This window comes from Peromyscus maniculatus, chromosome 20 (genome assembly GCF_049852395.1).
Source record: "Peromyscus maniculatus bairdii isolate BWxNUB_F1_BW_parent chromosome 20, HU_Pman_BW_mat_3.1, whole genome shotgun sequence".
Classification (NCBI taxonomy): Eukaryota; Metazoa; Chordata; class Mammalia; order Rodentia; family Cricetidae; genus Peromyscus; species Peromyscus maniculatus.
In genome coordinates, this window is record NC_134871.1 from 25,012,074 (window position 1) to 25,039,654 (window position 27,581).

Here is a 27,581-nt window from a genome sequence, read left to right on the forward strand (position 1 = left end):
TTCTCTGGCTTTAATTGTGGCTGCTTGGACATGTTGCCCAGAAACAACCAAGTAGAAGAACATTGATGAAGTGTCCGATGGCATGGTGACTCACCTCTCAGTCTGGGCTGTAGTAACACAACATTGCTACAGAGGAACCTTTTGGACCAGTCTGTGTCCTAAACACAGATTTGAAGACGCCATCTACCTCTTTGGGGTTCTGACCATTCAGTATTGTATTTTATCTGAATCTGAGTCTTAAAACTTAGAACACACAGACACAGACACACAGACACACAGACACACACACACACACACACACACACACACACACACACACACACACACACCTCTGCTAGGTTTTCTTAGACCCAAGTAAAATGAAAGGAATCCATCTATGTCTACGTGGTCTCTCCTGGTGGCCTCCATTCTTCCCCTCCCAGGTCATTAGTAACGGTGCTAGGAAGAACATGGCCCCCACCAGGCTTTGACCTGAGGTTTGGTGTTCATGGTGGATTAACCATTGACATTTGATATTGTTCAGATGGAAGGAAGAAGGACGGGAATGTTGTGGTACAAAACATGCCCTAACGTCACCGGACCCACAGCCTCTCTGGTGGCACCGGGGGTACCACAACAAACAGGACAGGGGTGGTGGTAGGCAAAAACCATCTCAAAACATTTTGTAGTGCTGGTGAGATGGGGTCCATAAACATTTCCAAGAAAGAGCAGAATGGGACTGAACTGCAACCAGAAAACTGGGGTTCAAATTCCCATTTGGCCGTTAGGTTCCATATGATGTCAGTAAATTGATCTCCGCTGAGAAACAAGTCTCTTTGCTTGTTGGAGTGTCGGGGAAACGAAAGGGACAGTGGAGATCTGTTTGCTAAGTAAATGCTGCATTCAGAGGCAAGCCTGATTTGGAGGTGCCTGTGAGCATAAGCAGCTTATGTAAGGCAGGTTGGTGCAAGCAGCCCTTGGTTAGGAGCTTCTGCTGTCTGGGGATGAGGATGCTATTCCTTGCAACTGGAAGGATGCTGCAGTTCGTCTACTATCACATATACTTAAAAGTAAACTCCTGGCAGGGAGGGCATGGCAGGCCCTGTTCTAAGGCACTTTGCGTCTACCTGGTCATCTCCTCAGAACGACTTGAAGTGGGTGTTATAGTAGTGTTATTGTTGTTGCTTTAAAATGAGGGAAACTGAGGTTCAGGAAGTTAAGTGTGTTGGTGAAGACCACCTCATTGGCTAGTGTAACCAGGATGCACCCACCAGCAGCTTGCCCCCAGGGTGGCACTGGCCACACCCCCGGGGCTCTGGGGTGACCTCCATGCACACTGCCATCCTCTTCTGACATGCCTTGCTAGACTTCTTCCTCAGAGGGTCACTGCATGCCAGGGGTCTTTCCCTCCTGCACATGTGCTCTGTGTCCGTGGCTTTAACTGCCATCTGTATTAGTCACTTTGCTTGTTGCTGTGGCCACCAACACCTGACAAGGAGCTGTGGGAGTATGAGGTACCTGGTCAGGTGGTGTCAGTGCAGACAGGAAGTGGAGCTGGGCTATGAAAGGCCCTCCCCTAGTGACCTACTTTCTCCAGCAGGACTCCACCTCCCAAAGATTCTAGAACCTTCCAAAACAGCACTGCCAGCTGTGGACCACATGTTCACACACAGAAGCCTCTGGGGACAGCTCCCATCCAAGCCACACCACCATCTATCTGCTAACGCATTCCAGACTTCTGTCCAACCCAGGCCTCTCTCTTGGTTCCCAGAGAGGTTGACCCAAATGCATATTGTCTTTATTTGAGGACCTTAAGCCACTTTCAAGTCCTTGTACGTCATGTTTACTAACGATGCTTCTTCTTGCTCACTATGTCTGCTCTTTCTATGGGTAGATTTCACATGAGAACAGCTTTCAGTGTCCTTATTCATCTCTATATCCATGAAGCTCATCAGAATGTCCTAACATCCTCCCTAAATCGCTCCACATTGCCTATGTGTTTATCTTGACTCAGCACCCTAGTCTAGATCAGGATCACCACTTAGCTGGGTTATATTATTCTCCAGTCTTGCAGCCCTCTGCTCCCTACCTCACATTACTGTAAACAAGACCTAAACACAACATGAAACTAACCATGAACCCTCTTGCTTAGAACCCTTTGAGGCTTCCTGGTGACCTTCAAATAAAGTCACCTTCCTACCCTGGCTCCCAAGGCTGGTGGGAACTGCCTTCCAGCTTTTTCTTCCATCTTTTCTCCAGCCAGAGTGAACTTCTTTTAGCATAGCCTTATCCCCTAAAGACTTTGCATATCACTTTTGGAGAAAGCTTGTATGGCTTGTCCTGAGAACAGGCTTTATCCCTCACGCACTAGCTTCTCACATCCAGATCTTTGCCTTCTTTAGATATTCATTCAAAGAGATTTCCCCCCGCCCCTGGGAAGCGTTCCTTGACTTTGGAGCCGAAGTGCCTTTGATCACCCTATGTAACACTTACCATAATTTGTTGCAATTGCTGGTTTAATTGTCTGTCTCTGTGGCTACATTGTAAACCCCTTAAGGCCAGGCTCCATGTGGGTCCAGCTCATTACTCCTTGAAACTAGCAAAACGTCTGGCACATAACAAAACTCTATTTATTTATTGAATATTGAATGTTACATAAAAACATCAAAAGCTATAAATTACCCAAATAAGACCCCCCAAAATTCAATGCTTTTTGTCTCTAGTAGGTCAGATGACCAAGCGAGAAGACAAAGGAGAAACAATTGTGTTTTAGTCAGGACATTGGGAAACCAGAGAAAGTAGAGGTGGATGCTCATCCTCCCATTTCAGAAGCGCACATGGTTGTTAGCTCTGATTGTATCCCGGGAAGCCAGATGCAGAGGAGACAGTGGTCGGAGAGATGGAAGCAGTTCCGGGGGCTCTAATGTACCATGTTTCAGGAAGTGGGGAGCACCCATGTGTCCAACACTGGCCTCTCCTCTTGGTTCTCAGGGGAGTTGATCCAAATGCTTATTGTCTTTGCCTGGGTAAGTTAAAAACACCTCCAGCTCCTCAGATAAAAACTACTCAGGAGCTTTCGTCTTAGCCCCAGGCCTGCTGCTGAAGGGGGCAGGAGGTGCCAGCTGCCCCTCTTAGCTTTGATTCCCAACTCTTCAAGCACCCTTGCTTGGCAGAAGAGTCGCTGGTCACTTAGAAAACCTTGCAATCAGGAGGTGCACTCATTCTCCACGACCTTAGAACTCGATGCCCAAGTGCATAATTATCCAAACCGAGCATCGTCCATGTTCAGCAGCAGAAGACACATTGTTGGAGGGAGCGGCCTTCACAGTCTTAGCCTGGGTGCTTTTACTAAACAAGTGTGTTCCACACTTTGCTCCTCATTCACTGTGGCTTAGTCTCTTCTGTCTCCACATGAAGTCGCTTCATCTTACAGATGAACCCTGTGGCCAATAGCAGGTCCAGCTTTCCAACAGGAAGTTGGAAGTTATCCAGGAAGTTATCTAGGGGTCTGTTTCCTCCTATCTATCTCATTCCAACATGCCTATGAACTGCGTCAGGATTTACGATTAGAAGACTATATGCATACACTTTCATCAACTGTTCCTTTCCCCATCTTAGCCCCTGCTTCCTCTCTTCTTGCCTTCATCCCCCACCCTTACCATCGAGGGCAGGGGCCTCTGGAAGAGCACGGGTGCTCCTAACCTGTAAGCCGTCTCTCTGGCCCCTGCAGAACTTTCTTATCTGTAAATATAGAACAGTGTCGGGGGAAGCTGTATATTGCCGTGATGAAGCATTTGGGTATTGCTACCAGCATGCCTGATTTCAAAGGACTGCTCAGCCATCCCTACCAATTGTATGACCTGCTGAAAATTAATGCTCTTGCTGCCTCAGTTTCTCCATCTGTATGTAATATAGATGATAATACACACACACACACACACACACACACACACAGAGAGAGAGAGAGAGAGAGAGAGAGAGAGAGAGAGAGAGAGAGAGAGAGAGAGAGAGAGAGACTTGGTATGGGGATTAAATGAGTTGAAGATAAAGTCCTTAGAGTTGTACCTTTAATGAATGTTACTTTTTATTATTACAATCTCGCATTGGTTTGTAGGGATTCCATTAGGTAAAATGTGAAAAGCATTTGGAATCATGCCTGCCCCAAAGTCAGCCCTCTAAGCTAAAGACTGTTGACGTTGTTATGTTGCAGCATGTCTCTGTAGAGCGCTAGGGACCAAATCTGAGGTCATGTGAGTTTAAGGCAAGTTATCTCTCACCAAGTTACAGCCCCACCCCCACCTCATTAGGCTGCATTTGTCGTTTTCTCCAACGGGCTGGGGGAGGGGGCTGCACCCCCCCTGGATTCCCACCATACTTTGATCATACTGCTTGCTGACAGCGTTTCCTACCTGTGTTGTCATTGTGTAGATTCTGTTTTCTTTTCTGAAACGTACAGGCAAGAGTAGGGAATTCATTGTCTGAGAATATGGTTCAAATGAAAAACAGCCATGGCACAGCAGGATCTGGAATCTCAAGATGTTGCCGGTTAACTTGCATGAGAGGTCTGTAGCAGGTGGGTTGAGACTTCTGGTGTGGGGGCCCCTGCCTCTGAGACTTCTGGTGTGGGGGCCCCTGCCTCTGAGACTTCTGGTGTGGGGGCCCCTGCCTCTGAGACGTCTGGTGTGGGGGCCCCTGCCTCTGAGACTTCTGGTGTGGGGGCTCCTGCCTCTCCTCACTGGCCCATACGGTTCCCCACGTGTGGCTGGGAACGTGAGCAGGCAGTGAGGGCGCATGTGACCCTCTTATCTAGAGGCCATTTGCAGCACTTGAGAAGAATGATGCCAAACGAGACTCAGGACCCCTCCCTTTCACACCACTGTCTGTAAAATGTTTGCCTGGTTTCAGATGCCAGTTTCATACCCACGATCGAAAATGAAATTTTACCTACCATGAAGAACTATTGCTTTGAAAGACACTTCATCCAAAACATGACTCATCTGAGTAGAGTCTGACTAGATTCCTTCACTAGGAAAAAAAATTAAAACCCAGGTGTTTGGGAGCAGAAGAAAAGAAGAGAAATATCAATTTACCACTTCTGGCTTTAGGTTTTCCTTGCACGAGACCTGCCTTTTTCCTCCATTAAGCCATTTGGCCGGTGCTTGGGAAATTTTAATGACTGCAGAGCAGACACAAATGATGACTTAGTTCAGGAACTGCCACAGCGGGGGGTGAGATTTCTCAGTGTTACCTGTCATCCTGCTCCCTTATAAGTATCAGTGCAGGTGCTTACTCGTGACAGGCACACCACAGAGTCCCCGGGGTGGACCCTTGTCTGTCATATTAGTTGGGAGAACACATAGTTATTTCTGGAACCTGGCTCACAAGTTTATATTTTATGTCAAAAATTTGAGAAGCGCTAGTTTATGTAGACAGTGAATGGATGGGTGTTCTGTTAGACTTCTGATGAGTGAGACACACAGCCTACTCTTGAGGCTTAAAGTGTGTTAGAGTCTAACCTACAGGAGAAAATGTCTTCAGTGGAATTTCTTTATTTCATTTCTTCTTATTATTTGATATATGAAAATCCTAAGTATATTGAATCCTTTCCTTGGTGAGAAGTTGAAATTTATTTTCTTGAAAAAAAAATCATTTGTAAACTTGTCTTTTAAGTTTCACCTAAAATATTTTTATAGCATCTGTGTTTGTTCTTTATGGTGATATTGTGCCCCCCAAAATATAGTGCATCTTAATAAACTTATCTGGGGTCAGAGAACAGAGCAGCCACTAGACAGAGATAGAGGCCAGAAAATGGTGGCACTCACACCTTTAATCATAGCATTACGAAGGCAGAGATCTGCCTGGATCTCTTTGAGTCCAAAGCCATACTGGAAACAGCCAGGCATGGTGACACATGCCTTTAATCCCAGGAAGTGATGGCAGGAAGCAGAAAGGTATATAAGGCGTGAGGACCAGGAACTAGGGCTGGTCAAGCTTTTAGGCTTTCAGCAGCAGTTCAGCTGAGATCCATTCAAATGAGGACTCAGAGGCTTCCACTCTGAGGAAACAGGATGGACTGAGAAGTTGGCAAGGTGAGGTTAGCTGTGGCTTGTGTCTGTGTCTCTGATCTTTCAGCGTTCACCCCAATACCTGGCTCCGGGTTTGTTTTTATTAATAGGACCTTTTAAGATTCCTGCTCCGGTTCCTCTCAGCTCAGCATCCTGTTGGGGAGCCTTGGGCTCCGCCCAGATGCTTTATTCACTTCAGAGACAGCAGACTGGCTGGCTGTTCTATGCGATGTAAATTCTGCTCATAAACCATTCAGTTGGGTGTAGTTTTCTTCAGCCCCTGACTGGGTTCTGCTCTGTGCATTAGCTGTGCTGTCCCTGACCTGCATTTGGACTGTCTGTGGTTCCCAGTCACGTTCACTGGAATCAGCTTGCCCTCTGGCTGTCTGCCGTGTGCACAGTCCCAGTGGGAGAGAAAAGCTGTAGCTCGGAAGGTGAACAGGTGCTGGGGTTCTGTCCCATCCCCACAGCCAGTGCTCTGCGGGATAACTGCATCTGAATTATTTGCATTATTACGTGGTAGGAATGTGTCATGGTCATCTAGCACGGCCCAGACTTGGTTACAGTGACGGGTAGTCCTCAGGTGGGATGGGGTGGCTATGTATCCCTCACAGGCATTCACTCCCTTTCCATGTTTCTTTGAGGGCTTTTCTTGTCTTGTTAGTAAGCTCTAATGATCTAATGGGACCCTTCTATTGCCACCTAAGACAACCAATTTTGCTTACATCTTGGCCTCAATAACTACTTTTCTGAAAGTATTTGTGAACTTCTGCCCTCCAGGGTTCTCCCATTGTGCTGTAGGCCTGTATTTAAGACCTCCTCCCTCCTTCAATAAACAGCATTCAGCATTAAAAAAAAAAATAAAAAAAGAAAATGGGAAAAGTTTGCTCTGCTCAGAATGTGGATGCATGTTCAAAAAGCATAACTTCAACCTTGAAAAGAACATTTAGTGCTTAAAAAAAAAAAAAAGGAGCAAATGAACATGAAGACCTCTCTCCTAAAAGCTGCTTTTCTGTATTGAGTGGCATTGTGGACAATCTTTTTGTTTGTTTTATTTTTAAGTAATGTTATGGGCAAAGCACCCAGGAGCTTTAAAGTAAGACTGACCTGAAATCACACTGTGACTTCCATCCAGTTTGAAGGCCATTATTTAGCGTTTCAATTAGAGGCATTCGAAGCTGCCTCTGGAGTTGTCCTAAGGACCCAAGGACAGCAGCAAGTGGCAGACAACTCTGCCATGCCAGCCGGCTTCCAGGCTCGTCAGGGCACTGTGTGCTGTGTCGCACGCTGATGAGTACACGGCGTTGATGATGATAAACCTCATTAATTAAATCAGGGCTTGCAGCTGTTTGCATAGGGTTGAACAGAGGTTTCTGTGTTGGGTTTTTTGGTTTTGGGTTTTTTTTTTTTTTTTTTTTTTTTCTGAGAAGAAAGGATTAGCTGGGCAAACTCTTCTCAACCAGAATGGAGATGAGAGGAATGCTGAGTAAAGCCTTTAAACTCCAATTTGCAAATAAAGAGAGAGAATTAATTAAAAACAATCATTAAGTCATTGAAAGAGCTGCGGAGACAAGCTACTTAGCAGTGCTTTCAGCTGGTTCCTGTGCAATTAGTTCCTGTGTGATTTAGGGAGGCGTGCCTCATTAAAACCGCACTCCAGACAGCCCGTCAACCTCGATGCGCTCTCCTTTCAAAGACCTGGAGTCATTCTGGAAACCCTGCATCATTAAATACCGGGAAATGCTGTCCTCTGGCCCCTAGAGCTGTCAGGACATTTCCTGCACATCTGTAATTGATACGGTTGCTGCCATCCCTTGTCTCTTCTTTGAATTCATTGAACATTTATTGACAGCCACCGATGACCTGACACCTAATTACTCAGATGAAATGTTGTTCTCTTCCCACTTTCAAGGTACAGAGGTAAATCTTGCTTTCTACATCACAGGGAAATTGTGCTTTCTCTCTCCATCTCGTGGGAACCAAACACTGACAGTACAGATTTAACAGACTGTCTAATAATGGCATCTATTGCATAGTGCATTCCGTATGCTGGATGAGGCAACATTTAATTGTTTGACTTGCAGTAACAAATACAGGGCTGACCCAGCCCTGCGGCGACACCAGGAAGATGCTGACGGTCACCAGGTGACAACCTGAGGTCATATCCCGGCACAGGTTGAAGGTCTGACCTTAGCTTCAGGCTTGAGGATGCACCACAGGTCATCGTCATCATTGTTTCCATGTCATAAGTACAGTTACTTGGAGCATGTTTTTAGTGCCAGCTCAAATTGCTGCTGATAATCTTGGCTGCTCATGAACAGACAGAGAGAGAAGCCTGAGCTGGGCCATGCTGTTTGCCAGCTTAGCTCGACCCATAGTTGGGATTTTGTCTGAAAATCATTAAATTTCAGACATTCATTTCTATAAGACTTAAACATGATGCTGTCTTTAAGAATAAGATGGTTCCTAGACTCTGTAGAACATGGTTATTGAGAGTTGTGGCTCTGAATCAGACTGCTGGATTCTAATCTCCACAGCTTCTGCAAAGCCTGATGTAAACATGGAGACAAAGAGCATCTCTAAGAGATAGTTCCTCAATCTCTGAGGTGGGACGAGAGAATCACAAAGGCTAAGTGTAGTACCACACAAAGTATTTAACAGAAATCTTGAAATACATTATTATGTTCATATGCTATACTGCTTGTCCATACACATAAAACATAAATAGCAGCCATTTCTCCTTGTTGGTAGGGGTCTAATATGCCACATGTCTAGTAATCAAATTGTGGTGGATGACTGAAAAAAAGAACCTAGAATGAACTACTGAGCAGATAGCTTATTATGGGCAATTTTTGGAAATGTTCAGAAGCAGTGAGGATTTGTAAAGAAAAATCCTTCCAAGTCAGGTTCAATATGGAGGATACAAAGGCTAAGGATCTGGGGTTTTCAGAAACATCTTGTCTTTTATAATGTCCCTGAGGACAACTGACAATTGGGGGCTGGTGGATACCCCCAGTTTTCCAGTTATGTTCCCAGTGTCCTCTACCACAGCAATGTTTACTTTATCAAAATGATCACACACATAGATATTTTTGCTGATTTCTTTGTTTATGTTTTAATAATTTAATAATTTATCTCACAAAAATACAAGCTCCAGAAGTACAGGTACCATGCCAGTCTTGATAGCGTGTGCAGCCCCATGAGACCTAGGCTGTAGTGGATGATCTTTAAACATTTGTGGTATGATAAATAAGAGAGCATACAATTCTTAGCTAGTGGTACCATGTGAATTGAAGGTTACTGGATGGTCAGAAAGAGGTCACTAGGAGAACGTTAGGTTCCATTTAGTTAGATTCGTTAACAATTTGTCATTTCGAAGAAGATAGAAAGTATGTGAATCTTGTCTATTGATGGCAGAAATTGGAAGATATATCTAATGTCATGAAGCGAAATTTCAGATGCTCTCAACCCCAAAGCAAGAAGAGTAGATTAATGAAAGGCAAAATTGAAATGCCTACATTTAGATTCTAAAGCTCTTTTTTCTCAGATTGAATGTAATAGCCAACTAGAACAAGGCAGGGTCCCACAGCATACAGTGTGCAAGAGACTTGGATTTATTGGCTACATGTTAATCAGAGCCCCCTAAAGTATATCCTTGTAGAATTTTAATGAAATCCCACCTTGGTCGTACATGGAACTCTACTGCGAGTATAGCAAATTACAAAACAAAATGTACCAGTGCTCAGGACTCAGCCTCACGACTGCGATGCCACCCGTTTTGTTTCCTGTTGCTTCCTCTGCTTTGGTCCCTAAGCAGCCCTAATGTCTAGACTGGGATGGCAGCTTCTGCCTTGACTATGAACCAGCATCCCACATCCTTTCTTGCCAGGACTTGGCACCTCCACTCTGCCCCCAGTGATCTTCCTTCAACTGATTTTCTTCTCTTAGTCAATTCTCTTCTATGTACATTCTATGTTGTCTTCCATCTTTGGAGTCTCCATCCTATAAACAGTAGTCCTGCACAGCCCATTCCTGACAAAAAGTTGCCCAGTCCCATTGTCTCCTCCTCTTCTACTGGACCTCACTTTTCTCAGTTTTACCCTATTACTCCATCAAGTTCTTTCTTCAAGGTCGCCCATGACCTCTACATTCCTAGAATTTGGGGTAAGTATAGCTTAACGGCTCTGATGGTTTGAATGAGGACGACTGCCACAGGCTCCCTCCCGTATTTGACTGGTTGTTTCTGGTTGGTAGAACTGTTTTGGGAGGAGTAGGAGGTGTAGGCTTGTTGGGGGATCTGTGTGATGATGGCTGGGCATTGAGATTTCAAGACTTGAGCATTCCAGTGTGCTTTCCTCTCTTTGCCATGTGGTTATAGATCAAGATAGAAGCCCTCAGCCGGTGTCTGCTCTGCCATTATGGACTCTCTTGATTCTCTGAGATGCCTTGGTGTCTTAGTACAGCACTAGACAAGCAACCAAGACAATGGCTAAGCCCAGCCAGGGAGTTTAACAACCCTACATCATATTTACTCCAACAAGCTGTAGGGTCCCTCCGAGACTCATTCCCCTCATCTAAGACAAAATGAAGGCCCGAATTTCAGTGGCACAGGATTTGTGAGAGGTTGTCCACAGATTAATTCACTTCTCCAAAGGCTTTGAGGAAGAGTAGCTCTGAGAGGGTTTCGTAAGACTACCTTCCAGTCAGAATCCAGCTTATCATTCAAAATACAGCCCAGATGGAACGGCAATGTTGCGAGTGCAGGGCGTTTCACGGCCATTTAGGCATGACATAGACAGGAACATCTGCCTTAAAACCATTGCTTTCCTGTTATTTTTAGCTCTGCCTTCTCTAACATGTTTTCTTCTGGGAGTCACAGGAGAAGAGACTGCACTCAGAACACAGTCTAAACTCCAAACAAGCCTGCCCACTCAGTCAGCCTCAGCTCCTGCCTTCCCTCCCAAACTTGTCAGACCTCTTGTCAGCCAGCCCCATGCTGTTACAGTTGGAGTATTAAAGGCCCCCTCCCAGGCTCATGCTGAATAGCTGGTTCCCAGCCAGTAGCACTATTTTGGGAGATTGTGGAAACTTGCAGGCTTGGGGCCTTGCTAGAGAAAGTAGGTCACTGGAGGCAGGTCCTTGGAGGTCTTTTCCCCCTGGCCTCTTTCTTTCTCTTTCTCTACATCCTGTCTACTTGGAGGTGGAGAAGTTCCTGTACCACCAGATGTGCCTGTCATCACAGTAGTCTGCCTATGAACATGGAGCCGAGCAATAGTGACTTCTGCAGCCACGTGCCATGGTGAGAACTTCCCCCTGCAGTGGTATTTGGTGGTGATGACTAAGGGGAATGAACAGGCCTTTCCATCCGTGGCCCTCTCTGGGAGCTGCTCCTGCTGCGGACACCCCTGTCCTCTAACCCTTGGCTAAGCTCTCCCCGTCACTTCTCAAGTTAGAAGACACTTCCTCAGAGGCCCTCCTCCCACGTAGATTCTTCTGCATCACACTCCACCTCAGGCCTGATTTCTCATCCTCGCTTCATGACACTGCACACTTGTACATGCATACGTGGATCTGGGGGTTGGTTTTAGGGCCTCCTATGTGTATTCCATTAAGACCTCTGTTTCTCTATCTAGATTTTATGTTCCATGAGAAGAGGGATTCTACTCACCTTCTTGGCTGTGCACTCCTGTTGCTTGGCATAGTCAGATATCCAAATTGTTTTCTAAGTGGCTAGTAATGAATAAGATGCTTAAATTGGCAAAAAGGGACTATAAGGTAGGGGACAAGCAAGCCTACATCACAGAGAGTGGCAGAGTGAGGGCCATGTGTCACGGTCACTTCTGTGATGAGGTCTACAAATCAGAAGTCCTTGGAACAAAAGAGAAAGGTCTGGGTCCGTCGGGTGAGGAGAAGCTTTGAAGCCGTTGGTTTGGACCCACCTGCTCTGTGCCCCATCTTAGCACTACTCAGGAGAAGTTACACTCCTCTTCCATGGTCAACAACGCAATTCAGAGTTTGGAAAGAGAAGGACTGTGGAAACTAGTGTGTTTACCTCAATTCCACCCACTCCCCAGAGAGACCCACCACCACAATATCCAAACCTCAGCTCTACCTAGCTTGGCTACCAGTGGCATTTCCACTTCCTCATGCTGAGACTCCGGATGCCCAGGAGTTCTTGTGAAGCAAAGTGAGAAGATCGGCTGCTGAGCCCCTGGCCTGTGGAGACAAATTCTGGCTCTGCAATGTGCTGTGTGCCAGTCTGGATGCATGGACTTTTTAAAATCTTTTTATTTTAACGCTGGGAATCATCACTACTAGGGATGCTTCCAAAGAGTAAGTTGGGCAACTCAAATAAGGGGTTTGGTTCAATACTTGTGAGTAGTTAGTATTCAATACTAATTCATCATTGCAAGGCCTTTCAAAAACACATTTAATTTCCTTTTAATCACCCCCTGTAGGCATAGAAATATACACCATGTCCACAGAGATGTGCTGAGAAGCTGGAATCATTTTTGAAAACCAGAAGCTATGGGGAGGACATGAGAATGTTAGCAGCTGAATAAATAGGCCTTGGGAAGGAAGAGGTGTGAGGCATGAACCATCTTTCTGAGGTACTGCCGTGACTGGGGGCCCAGCTCCCTGTACCATTGTTAGATGTAGATTAAATGTCTGGAGAGATCATATATGGCTTGAGTTTGGGCCCATCCATGGTGAAGAGAGGAGCATGGGGCTGCTTGTCCTTCCAGAGCCATGGGGACCCAGCAAAGACAGTTCTAGAAGGCTCAGATGCTGACTAGACAAAATCCCCACAGTCCCCAGGACCTCACACAGACTTGATTCATTTCCAGCTTCTTCCCTGTCCACATTTAACGGCTTTCTATTGTAACCCAGCATCCTTCCCTCTGTCTTTCCAAGGGGTTTTCTTTCAAGTGGCTTCTACACTGTTGACTCACTCACACATTCATTTCGTCAACACGTGTTGACGGGACTCTTAGCCATTGTCAGCTTACATCAATGAACCAAAGAAATTCTTATGCCCTCAAAGACTTCCTTCCCAAGGAGGAGAGGCAGACAACCAAACAATAAATATACAGCACTGTGTGGTGGCGGGCTAACAGTCAAATGCTAACGGGAAAGCCCTAAGACAGAGAAGGGAGTTGCCCTGTGTATGAGTCCGTCTCCCACCTATCCTCTTGACGACTTCATTTGTCTGTTGGAAAGGATGAGCTGGTTTCTCTCCTCAGGAGTGAGCACTTCAGTGTTTCCTAGATAAGATGCCCTTGTGGTCTGGCCACTGGGTGATTGTACTTTTCCTTGATTGGGTCAGCCAGGCCCTCCCAGAGGCCCGCTGCAGGTGGTCTGGACAGAGGAGAGCACTGTACCTGCCCTCTGCGTCCTCTGTGACATTTTGGAGCATCCTGGTTGTCTAAAGAAGGCATCCGTTTCATCCCATGCAGCCAATCTCTGTTCTCTGGAGTCAGGCTGGGTTCTCTGTGTCCATTTTTAAACTTTTTTTTTATATACACACTTTCTGGATTTTAGACCAACTGTAGGATATAACTAAGAAAAGTAGCCATGCCTGTGACTTGAGTCACAGGGTGATGACATCATAATGACCTAGCCCAGGTAAACGGCAGCAATGGCACTGCCAGGGGCTTGTTTGGTTTTGTTTGTAATGGAGAGTAAAGCCTTTGCGCGTGCTCAGCACGTGCTTCGTCACCGCGCTACACTTGCAGGCCCAGAAATGGTTTTTAAAAGGCAAGTTAGAATCCTACTAAATCCACTCTATCTATAGTTAATGCTCATGTTTACTAAATTTGAAAGAGCCAGATTAATCCTTTTCTATGGACTCGGGCTAAAAGTAGAAAGTGAGATGAGGAAATGCTTTAAAATAGTTTTATGTGCTGGTGCATCGTCTCTGTGGGTAGAAGCGTCTTCTGCACAGATCTGACAGCCTGAGGTCAATCCCTAGCACCCACACGCGAAAGAGAAGCGACTCTGGAAGTCGTCCTCTGCCCTCGCCATGTGTGCGTGGCACATGTGCCCTGTGCTGGCCCCTCTACAGCCACTTTTAGTTGAAATGAAAGAAAATTTGAAAACAGTTACTCGATGCTTCTAGAAAGTGTGATGCTCAGATGTGGTCCCCGCCTTGCAGGATGTGTGGCTCTGCAATGACAGGGCTGTCCTTGACACAGCTTTGGTTCCGGTGGCTGTGTCTGAGATGGTCAGCTGTGTTGTGAGTATATTTAGCTTATGCTAAATGCCCCTGGGAAGATGAATATCATCTGTTTTCAGTTTAATTGTGTTTGGGCCATGGGACATTTTTTCCAGATGAATAAATATTAAGCTTTTCCCACTTCCTGAGGAAAACTGGGGTTGAATTGGAAGCACGAATTATCAAACATACTTTAAATCACATGAAAATAAAATGTAAAGCATGGTGAGCTGTTTATGAGAACATTTAAAAACGTATTGCTCTATGAAAGTGCCAGATTTTGGACGAAAAATTGTATACAAAATCTGACAGACCAGAAATGATTCCTGTTCCCATCAGCGTGAACAGACAGCATGGCTGACCCGGGTTAGAAACAGTGCCTCAGTAATGCTACTGCTACACAGTATCTTCTCATAACGTTTAAAACTGTTTAAAGTGGTGTTTGATCCAGATGTTTGCAGCTTCAGGAGCTCATAACCTTGGAAATTTGCGTATTCAAATGGGAAAAGGCATCTTAAAAGTATCAAAAAGTATCTTCAGCATTATTACTATCATAAAAGAGTTTACTCCATGCTGATGAAGAAGTAAATTTAACCAGCAACATTTATTTGTTTCTTCATAAACCCTAAACTTCCCAGTAGAGCTCTTAAAGGAAAAGTTGAAGCCAACTGTAAATAGATTTAGGATGATGACATATATTCCTCTGTGTCCACAGCTAGTGGTCTTTCTCTCTGCTCCAAGATCAACCCCCTGCTAATGAATGTTCAAGACCTCTGACTTCCTGTATTTTTCCTTCTTCTTCCTCCTGCCTTCCAGAGTCATGATATAAATTAGGAAGGCGCATAGCAGAATGATTTAAATGTAAATTGTCTCGCCTGGCCCCAGACATGTGTTTGAAAACTTGGCGCAAATTGCTGGCACTCTTTGGGAGGTCATGGGACCTTTGGGACTGTGGTCCACCAGCATAAGTGGCTTGCTGTGAGTGGGCCTTGAAGGTGGTAACTCTTCTGGGAGTGGCCTGAGCTTTCTGCTTTTTGATCAGTCAAGATATGTGCAACTGCATCTCACACTTCCACCACCACAGACAGAGACACCCTGGCCTCCAAGGCCTCCCGTGCCTCCCCGCCTCCCACGCCTTCCCTGCCAGCAGACTGTACTCCCTGAAGCTATGAGCCAAAGTGAACCCCTCCTCACTAAGTTACCTCGGTTGGGTCATGATGATAGGCAAGGTAGCTAACGCAAACATAGCCATTTCGTCATGTGCTAAACAATAAAAATGTATTCTCTTAGTTCTGGAGGGTGCGAAGGCTCAGATCAAGGAACTGGAAACTCTGGTGTCTGGTGTGGGCTACCGTTGGCCCTTGAGTGCTGTGGTCTCACTTTGAAGAAGGGACAGGGGTAGGAGATGGGTACCTTTCGAGGCTTCTGGTATAGGAGTCTTTTGTCCACTTAGGAGGGAGAAGCCCTCGTGATATCATCTTCTCTGTAAGGCCCCACCTCTCCGCACTGTTGAATCAGGGAAGAAACTTCCACATATATTCAGAGGACTGTAACTATAGATAGAGCTCATACAGGGTCTCTTTATGTAAATAACATTTATATAGAGAGAGAATTATAGGGACTGGTGTGTGTGTGTGTGTGTGTGTGTGTGTGTGTGTGTGTGTGTGTGTGTGTGTGTGTACAGTTGTGGAAGTCATAGAATAGCCCACATGGATTAGTTCTCTTTCACCATGTGGGGGCAGGGGCTGATTCAGGTCGTCAGGCTTGGCAGCAGTCTCCTGTGCCCACTGTACCACCTTCCTGCCTCTTTATGTCTTTATTTTAATAAAAACAACTATTTGTAAAGAGTGCAATCTATGCCTTGTCGACTATTTAGACTTGTCTTCCTACAAGTTGAATGAAATAAGACAGAATGTGTCCGTGTACAGAGGTCTGTGTGTAGACTATGGTAAGACAGAATGTGTCTCAGTGTGCAGTCGTCTGTGTGTAGATCTGAAACTTGTGCAAAGGCTTAGAGGAAAGAGAATTCTCCCAGCCTGTGCTGCTGCTGGCTTACCAGCCAGCTCGGTCCTTAGCAAGCTATCAGGTCTGATGCTCGGGAAGGCAATGGGGCTCCACTCAGCTTGCTCACTCTCCTTGCCTCTTCTCCCTCCCCCCTGACTAATTCTTAAAGTCTGAAATGGAGCTGACGACACATATTTTAAAATGCGTAAAATGTTACGGATTTACTTTGTCCCTTTCCACATCCTAGCAATGGAAAAGTTTTAGAATGTCATTCCTAAGTTACATGTTTAGATGTCACCAAACTAACTTTGAGTTAAAGGACAATCTATAAAAAACAACCAGTCATATTTTTTTTCTGTTCTAAATTGTTCTTGCAAAGATCCCTTTTCTTAAAGCCAAAGCTTTTCAATGATATCTATTCACTGTATAGACTGCAAGTGAGAGAGCCACAGAGTCCGTTGTACACCAGTATTAATAGATGGCTGAACTGAACATGAAGTCATATCTGTCACTTCTGGGGCCCGCAGAGGTTCAGTCATTGCCCCACTGAAATCTGGGCTGCTTTTCTGTAGGCAAAGCGATAAACTGGTTCACTGTTCTGCTAAGCTCCAGTTGGGTTTCAACTGTATTCAGTTCTCTGTCAAAACTCAGAGGAGTCCTTGATGTCTTGACTGAGATGCGTGTGGCAGCAAGTGGTACGTCACCAAATCCTCAAAGACACCGAAATTAGTAGTGATGTTTTTCTAACATGTCAGTTGAGTTACCTTTTCATGTTGAATTATTACAACTGATGTTTTAATTTTTGAAAAAATCAGGAAGGACAAATAATTGTACAGTCCTGGGGTTTTTATCCCCAATAAAAGTAGCATTGATGCTTATTAATTCAATGATGTCAGTTGGGATATTTAAAGCAGATCTTCCCAGAGGGCTTTGGCCCTCTTGATAGCTTTGAAATTATATTTATAGAGATCGATTAGGTTGTCTAGACTGCTGGCCCCAGGGGTACTAAAATGCTCTTTCTTTAAAGAGAGAGCTTAAACACCAGACATGTCCATTAGTGATAGGACCACAGACCCATCTTCCACATCCACGCTTTCCCATCGGACTTGCTGAGTTAGTCTTCTTTCAGGCTGCTCACTTGGATCATTTCTTTGTTCTGCAACTTCTGAATCTAACCAGCTTTCTGCCCTTAGTCACCGGCTTCCACCACGGGTTCCTGGGATGAGCCCAGCCATGCAGGCTTAACAGGAGCTCTAGCCCGTGGAATCATCTACCACTCCTTGACGATGTTTTCAAAAGTTAATATGTGTGTGTATATGTGCTGGTGTGTGTGTGTGTGTGTGTGTGTGTGTGTGTGCAGGTGTGTGTGTGTGTGTGCAGGTGTGTGTGTGCATGTATGCACCATGTGCATGTGGAGGCCAGAGGAAAACCTTGGGTGTTGTTCCTCAGGAGCCACTTACGTACTTGTTGAGTTAGAGTCTTCCATTTGGTCTGTAGCTAGTCCCAGAAAGGCTAGTTAGTAGCGGGGTAGGCAGGTCTCAGCAAACCCAGGGATCTGCCTTCTCTGCCTCTCCAGCACTGGTTTACAAGTATATGCCAGCATGCCTGGCTTTTTTGTGGATTCTGAGGGTGAAATTTGGGTCGTCATGCTGTGTGACCAGCTCCTTACTGGCTAAGGCATCTCCCCAGCACTGTGGATCGTGAATGCTCAGTGTGTCACTTTACAGTCGTGTTTACACACGTGGAAGGCAGCTCTGACCATGAGGACCCACCTTCCCAGGTGTCCTTTCTCTTCGGCGCTTTATCATCTTCCAAGAAGCCTGTGAATGTTAACAAGAAGTCAACCCGACTCCCAAGTATTGACCTGCATCTTTTGTTCTAGAGGAGCTGATTTTGTTGACCTGTCATCCTTTACCCAAATGCATTTGTGACTCACAAAGCCAAGGCTCCAGCGCTCCCCTTGAGCAAGGGAGGACGCCTCCTTCAAATGCTTCCGCTCACTTCTGTTATGTCGCATGTTTCTTTCAGATCACCTCAACGCTGGTCCCGTGGAGCCACCTGAAAGCCACAGCCACACAGTAAGTGCACACTCAGAATTCTCTTCTTAGCTCTGCGTGGGAACCTGGGCTTTGTGGAAGGGCTTTCACAAAAATCGTTTCGTTCAACTATTTTATCAGTGAACAGCAGCAAACGGAGTGGGGTTTTCTGTATGGGAGAGACCCAAGCCATCCCTTTAAGACTGATAGACTTAATAAATTAAACAGAGCTCAGATTATCTCCAGGGGCACACTGCAGCAACGTCCCCCGACATGTTAAGCTGGCTCATGGGCCAAGAGGCATTTCAGATGGGTGCCAGGCACACATTAGCAGAGCCTGGCACTTAATGGGCACATGTCTGTCTTAGGAGTGATAGGTGGGTTAAGTGACTTAGCAGTTGAGAGAGCGGCTCAGTGAGCAGCCTGCCCCGACCCCTACCAGGAGGCCACGTGGGGTTGTGGGACGTGTGCCAAATCTGCATCTGGATCCCTTGTTCTTCCACTTAATGGCCACACACATGTCAGCTCCTCTCTGTGGCTTGGTGTCCTCATTCTCACAACGGGTCTAATAGTGCTGCCTTGCTGGCTGATACAATGCCATTTAAAATGCTTGTGAAATTTTTACTTTACCGTGTTGTTTTCTGGTTTTGGTTTTTTAAGCCAAGGTCTCACTCCACAGCTCAGGCTGGCTCCAGACTCACTATGGAGCCCAGGCTGACAATGGACTGACTGCTCTTCCTTTGTCTCTACCAATAGGAGAGACACTAAGCCACCCCTTTAAGATTGATAGAGTTAGTAAATGGACGGAGATAAATCAAATAGAGCTCAGATTGAGAGCTGCGATATTATGGGTGTGAGCTATTACGTCCAGAAATCAATGAACATAGTAACGTCTGTATGTGGAGGCTGAAGCACTGGTTTATTTTAGGAGCATTGACACCCCCAGAACAATGAGCTCACTGTGCTCAGACCCTGCTTTCCAGTTCTGTTCTGCATGAAAAGTGGGGTTCCTTGGGAAAAGGGTTGATTGAGACGAGGGCAGGAAATATACAAGGTAAGAGTGTCCGTCAACAGTGCCAGAAACTGAAGCAATGAAAAAGAAAATAACAAAACAAAGTACCCCTCCCCCTCACACGAATGTGGGACCCAGTTGCAAGAGCTCCCAATAGCCAGGATAATTTCAGCAACATAATAAAACAGCGTCGAGCCATAATCAAAAGTGAACGATACATACCTGCACTCACATCAATGACTGGGTAGATAAATAATAAATGATCGACCCCCCGACCCCCAGCAGAAGAATCCCAGCAAATGCACAGACAGGAGGCAAAGCACAGGCTACACAGGGTGACTTTCCTCCAAAGAGTGCAGAACGGAACGGGTGAAACAAATGTCACAGCCTCACAAATCCTACTTCAGACAGGATGTTTTCTGCTCTGGAGGACTGAGACCAGGGCTTTGTCCCTGGCAGGCCAGCCCTCTCCTGCCTCGCCTCCGCCAGGGAACCCAGGTTCTCATCATGATGACCCATTATGTTAGCAAGAGGCATCTTTGATCTGTAGTGAGTAGGACACTTTGCCTTTGTGATTTCCCTCTCCACCTGTTCCCTGACTCTAATCGTGAGGAACACGTAAGACAAATTCTAGCATTTGTCTGTTCTAAATGTTTGGCCAGAACTCTCCAAAACCATCAATGTAATTAAAATCAAGTGACGGATGAGAAACTGTCCCAGGCAGGTGCCTACACCACCATTATGACTGAACGTCATATCAGATCCCAGGTTGACTCTGGGTTGGAACCAGAACATGGACAGGACATAAAGCTACGAAAAGGTGAAGGAAGTGTGGAGGCCAGTCATCATGAGATGTGTCATGCTTTATGGTTTATTGCTTGTGACATATGCCCTTATTAATGGAAGATGTAAACATTTGGAAAGCTGAGCTTGCCGTCCACAGTTTCTCTCTTCCCATCTTCATAAGGATCCTATAAATTCTTATAAATGTTGGAGAAGAAAATTTTGTTTTAAATATAAATCTCTCCCTCAAAACAACAGCAAACAAACACTGGTTTAGAGACCTACATTCCGATTTAAAACTATTTTTATTTGTGTGTATACGTGTGTATGGTCTGTACACATGAGTGCAGTTACCCACAGGCGCTAGAAGAAGGGCCCCCAGAGCTGGAGTCGTAGGCAGTTGTGAGACATCCAACATGGGTGCTAGGAACCCTCTGGTCCTCTGCAAGAGGACTCTTGACCACCAAGCCATCTCACCAGACCCCACCTGCTAATTTTAAGTACCCCCCAAAAAATCACTTTGTGTTTCAAAATTCCTACATAAAGAAGTATATTTATCAATGAACTTTTAAGTTACAGGGGCTATATACATGTATTTTTATCATCCTTGGGAGGAGGAACAAGCTGGATGTGGTGGTGCATGTCTATAATCCCAGTACTTGAGAGACTGAGGCAGGAGGATCTAGAGTTCCACATCTGGCTACATAAAGAGTCCCTGATGGAAAACAAAAACACAAATAGCAATAGCAACTAGAAAAAAAAAGGACCAAAATAATTGTCAAAGCCGAAACGTAACCATTTGAGTGTAATGAGAACTAGAATTCTATCAGTTCCTTCTGCATCACTGTGGACAAATACATGACAGAAAAAGTGAAGGGGGGAATTTTGGCTCATGCTACAGAGAGATTATGGTCTGTCACAGCAGGGAAACCATGGCAACATGGCTCCATCAGTAGAGGAGTGTGAGGCAATAGTATTTACCTGCAGACCACGAAGCAGAGAAAGCCAGCTGGGACCAGGGACAAGTGTCACCTCCAAAGGCTTGTCACCTCCAAAGGCTTGTCCCTATTGTCCTAACTGCCATCCAGGCCTCACCTCCTAAAGACTCCTCAGCCTTCAGACAGTGTCACAGTGAGGGCCTAGTGTTCAAACATGAGCCTGTGGAACATTTCAGATCCAAATCATAACAGAACACGTGTGTCTTTGTTGTCTGTGGCTACATAACAAATCACCACAAACCCAGGACTTAAATCTGTTTTCATGCATTGAATCCAGGGGCAGCTAGCCCAGGTTGCTTTCTGTCTCTCAAAGCAAGGTGTTGGCTCCTCTGGTCTGTTATTAGTGCTCAAGGTTTTTCTTTTAGCTCATGAAGTTGTCAAATTCAGTTGAGCTTGAAATACTGAGTCTCATTTTCTTTGTGGCTGTCATCTGGGTCCATCCTCATCAAGGAACTACCCATCACTCCATGCTCTGTGACCTTTCATAGCCCTGCCTCCACATGACAGCTTATTGTCTCAAAGCCAGCGGAAGGCACTCTCGTCTTCTAAGCTGGAGTCTTGCATAGCAACTGTGGAAATATCCTCCAGTTGGCACTGCCATAGCTGACTCAAGGTAGATGACAGGCTAAGCCTGCCCTTCCCGGGCACCGTTCACACTGGGGATGGCTCAGGGGTGTGCACACTGTGATGGGAGAATGACGTGTAAAGGCCATGGGTTGTAGGGTGTCGGGATCTCATGGATGTTGGGATTTCTACCATGAAGAGCAACGTGACATAAGGCAGGATGGAAGGGATGTGCTCGTTGCTTGCTTTCAAGTGGATTTCCGCTGGAGGTGAACAAATAGGTTTGTCCCCACCTGAGAGTTATTAAAGACTAACAATGGCCCTCAAAGTTATCAGATAACAGCTGGGATTATACGAAGATCAAAGAGTCAGAAGAAATATTTGGAGATAGTTTTTAAATGTATCACTATTTCTCTGACTAGTCTTTTTTTCAAGCACATAAATTTGCACGTAAATATGCTCTTGACTCCATGGCAACAGTGTTTATGAATTTTAAGAACTCACTTCATCAAAGTTCAGATAATACTAGCATTGCCAGTTTTTCATGGTTATTCATTTTAACGCAATTTGGGTTTTTTTTATACTTTCATGTCACTTTCTGTCCACTAATAATTAATTGATAGAATGATACCATTAAAGTTGTATATCTCATGCTTTACATGTATCTGTGTATTTTAAATACATCAGATACTCATTTTTGCAGACTCTTTATCATGAATTCTGAGTCCTTTTCTCATAAAACATCACATACAGATATGCCGGTGTTACCATGTTGTTCCATAAATTACCGCAACCACCACCTACATCTTTGGCATCTTGGTTTTTTGTTTCCTCACTTTGATCTGGTGGCTCTGTATAAAACCAAATCACCGAGAAACCCTATTGTGTGTTTAGGCATCAGAAGTCACCTGCCAGCAGCTGCTTGGCTGGACAAAAACTCAGGACTCTGCCAACATCTGTGAGTGGGCTTGGGTAGCTGTGCAGTGAGTCTCCGAGGAGGTCACTAAGAGCCTAGGAGGGGACTCGAACAAGAGTCTTTGCTCTTTAGGACTCAGATCTGCAGCGGCCTTGATGGAGTGGCTGAGTTGAGGCAAAGGAGAAACCCCCCTGGAAGTCATTCAGTGAGGAAACTCGCAGGAGAACCGGATCCTCGGATCCTCGGATCTTCTTCGTGGTCTCCCTGCCTCCTCCTCTCCTTTCCCAGTCTCCTCCCCATTTCCCCCACTCACTCACAGTAAGCCTTGGGCTGTAGGTATTGGTTTCTCCTATGCCAAGGCTTTCAAGACTCTTTTTCAGAGCAACAGAGCCCAATAGACTGTGGCTGTTGGTGAAATAACTCATTTATCACCAAAAGGTCAGAGCTTCCTCTCTTCCTGCTCTGGGGTTGTTTACTTTGTAGGAGCTAAATAAAGGTGTCTTTTAAAAACATATAGACAATAAGTGGAGGTAAATGTAAGTGACCTTTCCTGTCTGAGGCGAGCGCAAGCAGAGGCCCAGGGGTGCATTTATCTCTGAAGGAGTCTTCCTTAGGCTGCCTCCAGGGGAAGGTTCTAGAATTTCCTCAGCTCCTACCTGTGGTGTCACTCAAACTCTCCCGTGTGTTCCTTTACTGGGTGGGGCTTGGGCTTGCCTAACAGTTCCCTCAGGTTCATTTGACACATGTTGACGTATAAATCTGATCATTCCCCTCTTACTGAAGTGCCAGCCGGGTTTAGCTGATGGGTGAAGCCAGGGTCATCAGGTTTTGTGTGGGAAGAGGTGAGTTTGCTTTGAAGTGGGGTGCTGTGTTAGTGATACCTCTACTATACACCGCCATCGGGTTTCTGTTTCTGGGGTGCACTGATGGCATTTTGCTTGTCAGGGATTGAGTCCAAGTTGGATTTCCTCATTTGGGGGTACCCAAGTAGCAGTGGGTCAGGCAGTGCCGGCTTACATCATAAGGCAAGACAGACCTTCACCAACTCATTCATGATTCCTCTTTATCCGATACTGCCCCGGAGACCGCTGCTGCAGGACACCTGACATCACCTCCTCCAACTCTGACCTCTCCTTTCCCGAAGTTCAGGTCACTTAGAGATTCTGAACTTCCCGCCCCATCTTTCCCAGCATTGCCTGCTGCCGGGACAGCTTCTCTCCAAGGACAGCAGGGCCTCTGCAGGTTGCTGTCTTTAACAGCGCAGTCTACACGCGGTGTCCCCAGCACACGGTGTCCCCAGCACGCGGTGTCCCCAGTCCTCACCCCTCTGCTGCTGCCTTGTGTATCTGCTGTGTTCCTTACACTGGAGTACAGCACAGCCTTTCCCGTTTCAGGAGCGCAAGCAGGGCTAGGCCAGCAGACACCCTCGCCTGTCCCTGGGGCCTCCCCTCTTCCTTTTCTGCCCACCCTGGAGCCCCCACCTATCTTTGCAGGCATCTCTTCTACATCTCAGCCTCTGGATCTTCTCCTTAAGGGGGTTCCAACTGAAAGTGGGCCACCGGAAACCTGGGCTGACCGGCACTGAAGGCCTTTCTCGTCATGTCCCGTCCCGTCCCCCCGCTCCCCCCAGCTTCCACTCTCAGTTGTCCTGCTCACTGACTGAGTCCTTGTGCAAATTTCTGAGATGTTTGGAGATTAGTTTATCTTCATCTCTAACACCTTCGGAACACAACCCTCAGGGCACTATAGAATTCACTGAGTCTGTGGTACCGCCTTCTTGGTACAACCAAACACACAGGGCACAGTTCCATCAGTAATCAATCCGAGGGAGGCAGCCTGGAGGTTGAGGCCAGAGCAGGTCTCCTGAGCAAGGCAGCGATGGAGGCGGAGGCTGGAGGATGTCACCGAACAGCTCTTTCCACCTTCTGGGAAGCGATGAATGTTGGCCCGTGTGCTTCTTCAGCCGTGGGCATCTCTGTCACCCCTGCTCCACTCTTGGAAGCAGCTGATGGGGATTGGTGCACGGCACAAGTGAGACATGCCAAGGACAAAATCACAGCGGCTTAGTTTGCAGGTCTGACAGGTTCACGATTCTAGAGCCAGGTAGCATTTCACTCTGTGAAATAAACCAGGTTTCCAGTGGGGTGAGCAGAGGGGGTTCACTTATGCAGGCTTGGGGGGGGCAGGCAGAAGTAAGAAGCAAAGGACAGCTTGCTCACTCCAGAGTTCCTCTTCTTACTAATCTTATAAAGTAGAAGGAGAGGGGTGTCCTTATCATGCCTGCTCATACAAATTGCCCTTTTCTAATTGGATGCTATAGATAACTTTAATCATCAATCATCGTCATCATCTTCTTCCTTCTCCTCTTTCTACTTTTCTTCCTCCTCCTCCTCCTAACACATTTCAGGCTTCAGTTTGTTTACATAATACTTAGCATGTATGACTCTGTTATGTTCTAGTCTGTGTAGGTTTAGTACACATGCCTTGTCCAAAATTATGGCATCCTATAAACATCTGTTTAGCATGCATCTTACTGCTGTAGCTGAGGATAAAGGTGCTTCCTCCTTGATCGAAACCATGCGTTTCCAAGTCTCTCTTCTCCTGTGGTCTATGTGGTCTTCAAAGCCAGTGTCTGCTCACTCTTCTTACCTCTAGCCACTGGAAAGAGTACACACTTAGTCAACAGTAGGCTTGTTTGAAAGGATAAAGTATCCTGGATCTTTCTAAGAACACAAATGATTATAAGAAGAATTATATGAAGACTCAGTGTGAGTACATGAATAGATTTTTATTGCATGCAAGTGTGGTGCAAAGGAAGGTGGGCCGGCCGTGGCTTGCGATGCTCCAAATCAATGCTGTTGGGGTCAGTAAAGGAAGAAGAGACTTGGTAAAGTTGCAGCCTCCCTGAAAATGCTGGTCATGTTGCTTGGAAAGAGAAGCGAACTCCCCAACGGGAGCATATAAAATTAGAAGGATGTAAAAGGAAGCCTGCTGCCCAAGGGGAGGGGCTGGCAGATCGGGGTGGATGCTGGCAGCCACCTGGTGTGCGATTTAACACTGCTCTGAGCTTTTGTTCCATGACATTTGTGACTGAGTTTATTCCCATTCCCTTGTCAAAAGCAGCATTTTCTAAAGGGTGGGATGTTTTCTTTCCATTCTTGTTTACACCTTCCCATCCCGCTGTTTACAAAATTGGTCTCTCACACTCTGCCTGGGGCATTTTCTATTATTGTGCAGTTAAAATTGCCAGAGGAGTCTTTAAGATGCTCTGTTTGGAAAGACGGGGGAGCTGCGCTACCCTGCAGACTCTCAGCAGGGCGCAGCATCTCCCCCGTGAAAGAGGCGCATAGCTATTATGAACCTGTGACCAGCTGCGAAACTTTGCACATCCGAGTATTTTGAATGCTTGAATGTATCTGTTGTGTGTCTCATTATAGAGCATCTCACGTGGGCTGGTGCCTAGGGTCGAAGGAGGTGTGACTCCTCCAAGTGGAGCCCTTGGTACCTTCTCCCCAGCTGTGTGTGGGAAGTGAAATTACTGCTTCCTCTCCCTCCTCATTCACATCCTTCCCTTCCTCCTTCTCACCCGTTGCCTGGTCCCAGGATCCATGTTCAGAGGATGCTCTGCCTGATAACCCCAGTCATGATGGCACCCAGGACCCGCTGGAAATGGGAATTTTTTCTTTTGACTTGACTTTCCTGAAGCGTGGAATCCAGAAAGGGGAGCGAGCTGGAGAAGCACTTGCTTTGACTGATTTGCTCTCTTCCTAATTGTGATGGCTTTTTGTACCTAGAGGGACGGCCTTCGGCAAGTTGGTAATGTCAAGTTTGCCCTTGACCTTCTGGAGTTTCTCCCGGATCTCCCCTTCCCAGGAGTCCTTTCCACTTCCGCCTTTGGCAGGTCCCCTCCTGTTGACTGTTTACTGCTGCAGACTTTTCTCATGGAGCAGACGCTGCTTCACACTTCCTAGTCTTTCCCTGTCTGCTAATTTCCCCCACCAAAGATCTCAGTTAGTAATCCTTCCAGCATAAAGCTATCTACCCTAAACTGGGCATTGTGATACAGTCCTCTCAGCACTTAGGAGGCTAAGGCAGGAGAATCATGCATCTCAGGCTATTGCGGGCTGCAGAGCAAGGCTTGTCTTAAGAAAAACAATTTCAAGGTCTAATTCAATCCTGTCTAATCCAGCCTGACCTGATGGTCCATAAACATGGACGGTAAGGGCCAAAGACCCTACGCTCGGTGAGCTCCTCTATGGTGGAAGAGGCATGAAGGCAAAGTACAGCTCACCAGGCCTCAGAAGACCTGGGCTTCCGATTCCAGTTCAGCCACTCACCAGCTGATGGCCTGGGGTTCAATTCCTTCACCTTTCACCTTGGCAATGAAATTGATGAGTCCATGATTTCCCCCTTAAATGATGCCATGCCTTTGCCTGGCAGGATTATTACGATGGTCAATTGAAGTAGTTGGAAGCTCTTTGTTAATAAAAGAGGTGCCCTGCAAATATAAGCACTCAGCTGGAACCCCAGCTGGCCCCAGTTCTCTTTCCAAACCACGCACGCCCTGTCAGAGAGCAGCCAAAAAGCCCAGTTCTGCATTTTTGGCAAATGCCAGAGGCTCCTTCCGTAAAGTTGTTAGTGGCCCAATCCCCTCCTAAAGCGTTATAATTGGGCACAAACCTTGCTTATGGAGGTCACCCCCCCCCCCACTACAGGGTACATAAGCGCCCTCCTTTAGTTCGGCCACGTGATTCTCCCCTGCCCTTTTCCCAGCCTCCATCTCTGGGGGCTGGAGGACTTACCTGGTTTTTGCTTTCTGCAGAATAAGCCTGGTCTTTTACTTTCTAATTCGGCTTGATCTGGCTTCTTGCGTTTCTTGGAGAAACCTATTCTCAGGGCACAGAAAACCTGTTAGTAAGGTTAGCTACTTTTCTGTTGCTGTGACAAAATGCCATGACCAAGAGCAACTTCTAGAAGGAAGAGACTACTTTGGTTTGTGGTTCTATCGG

The 27,581-nt window shown here is 46.2% G+C and overlaps 1 protein-coding gene across 2 annotated transcripts in view; it reads left to right on the plus strand.

Moving 5' to 3' along the window:
• Positions 1-27,581, plus strand: part of Ncald (neurocalcin delta) — a 401,997-nt gene that overhangs the window by 195,562 nt on the left and 178,854 nt on the right. For both annotated transcript variants that reach the window (XM_076555873.1, XM_016001388.3), the window contains one exon: positions 18,292-18,341. The gene's annotated coding sequence lies outside the window, so the exon portion shown is untranslated. The remainder of the gene's footprint in view (positions 1-18,291; positions 18,342-27,581) is intronic.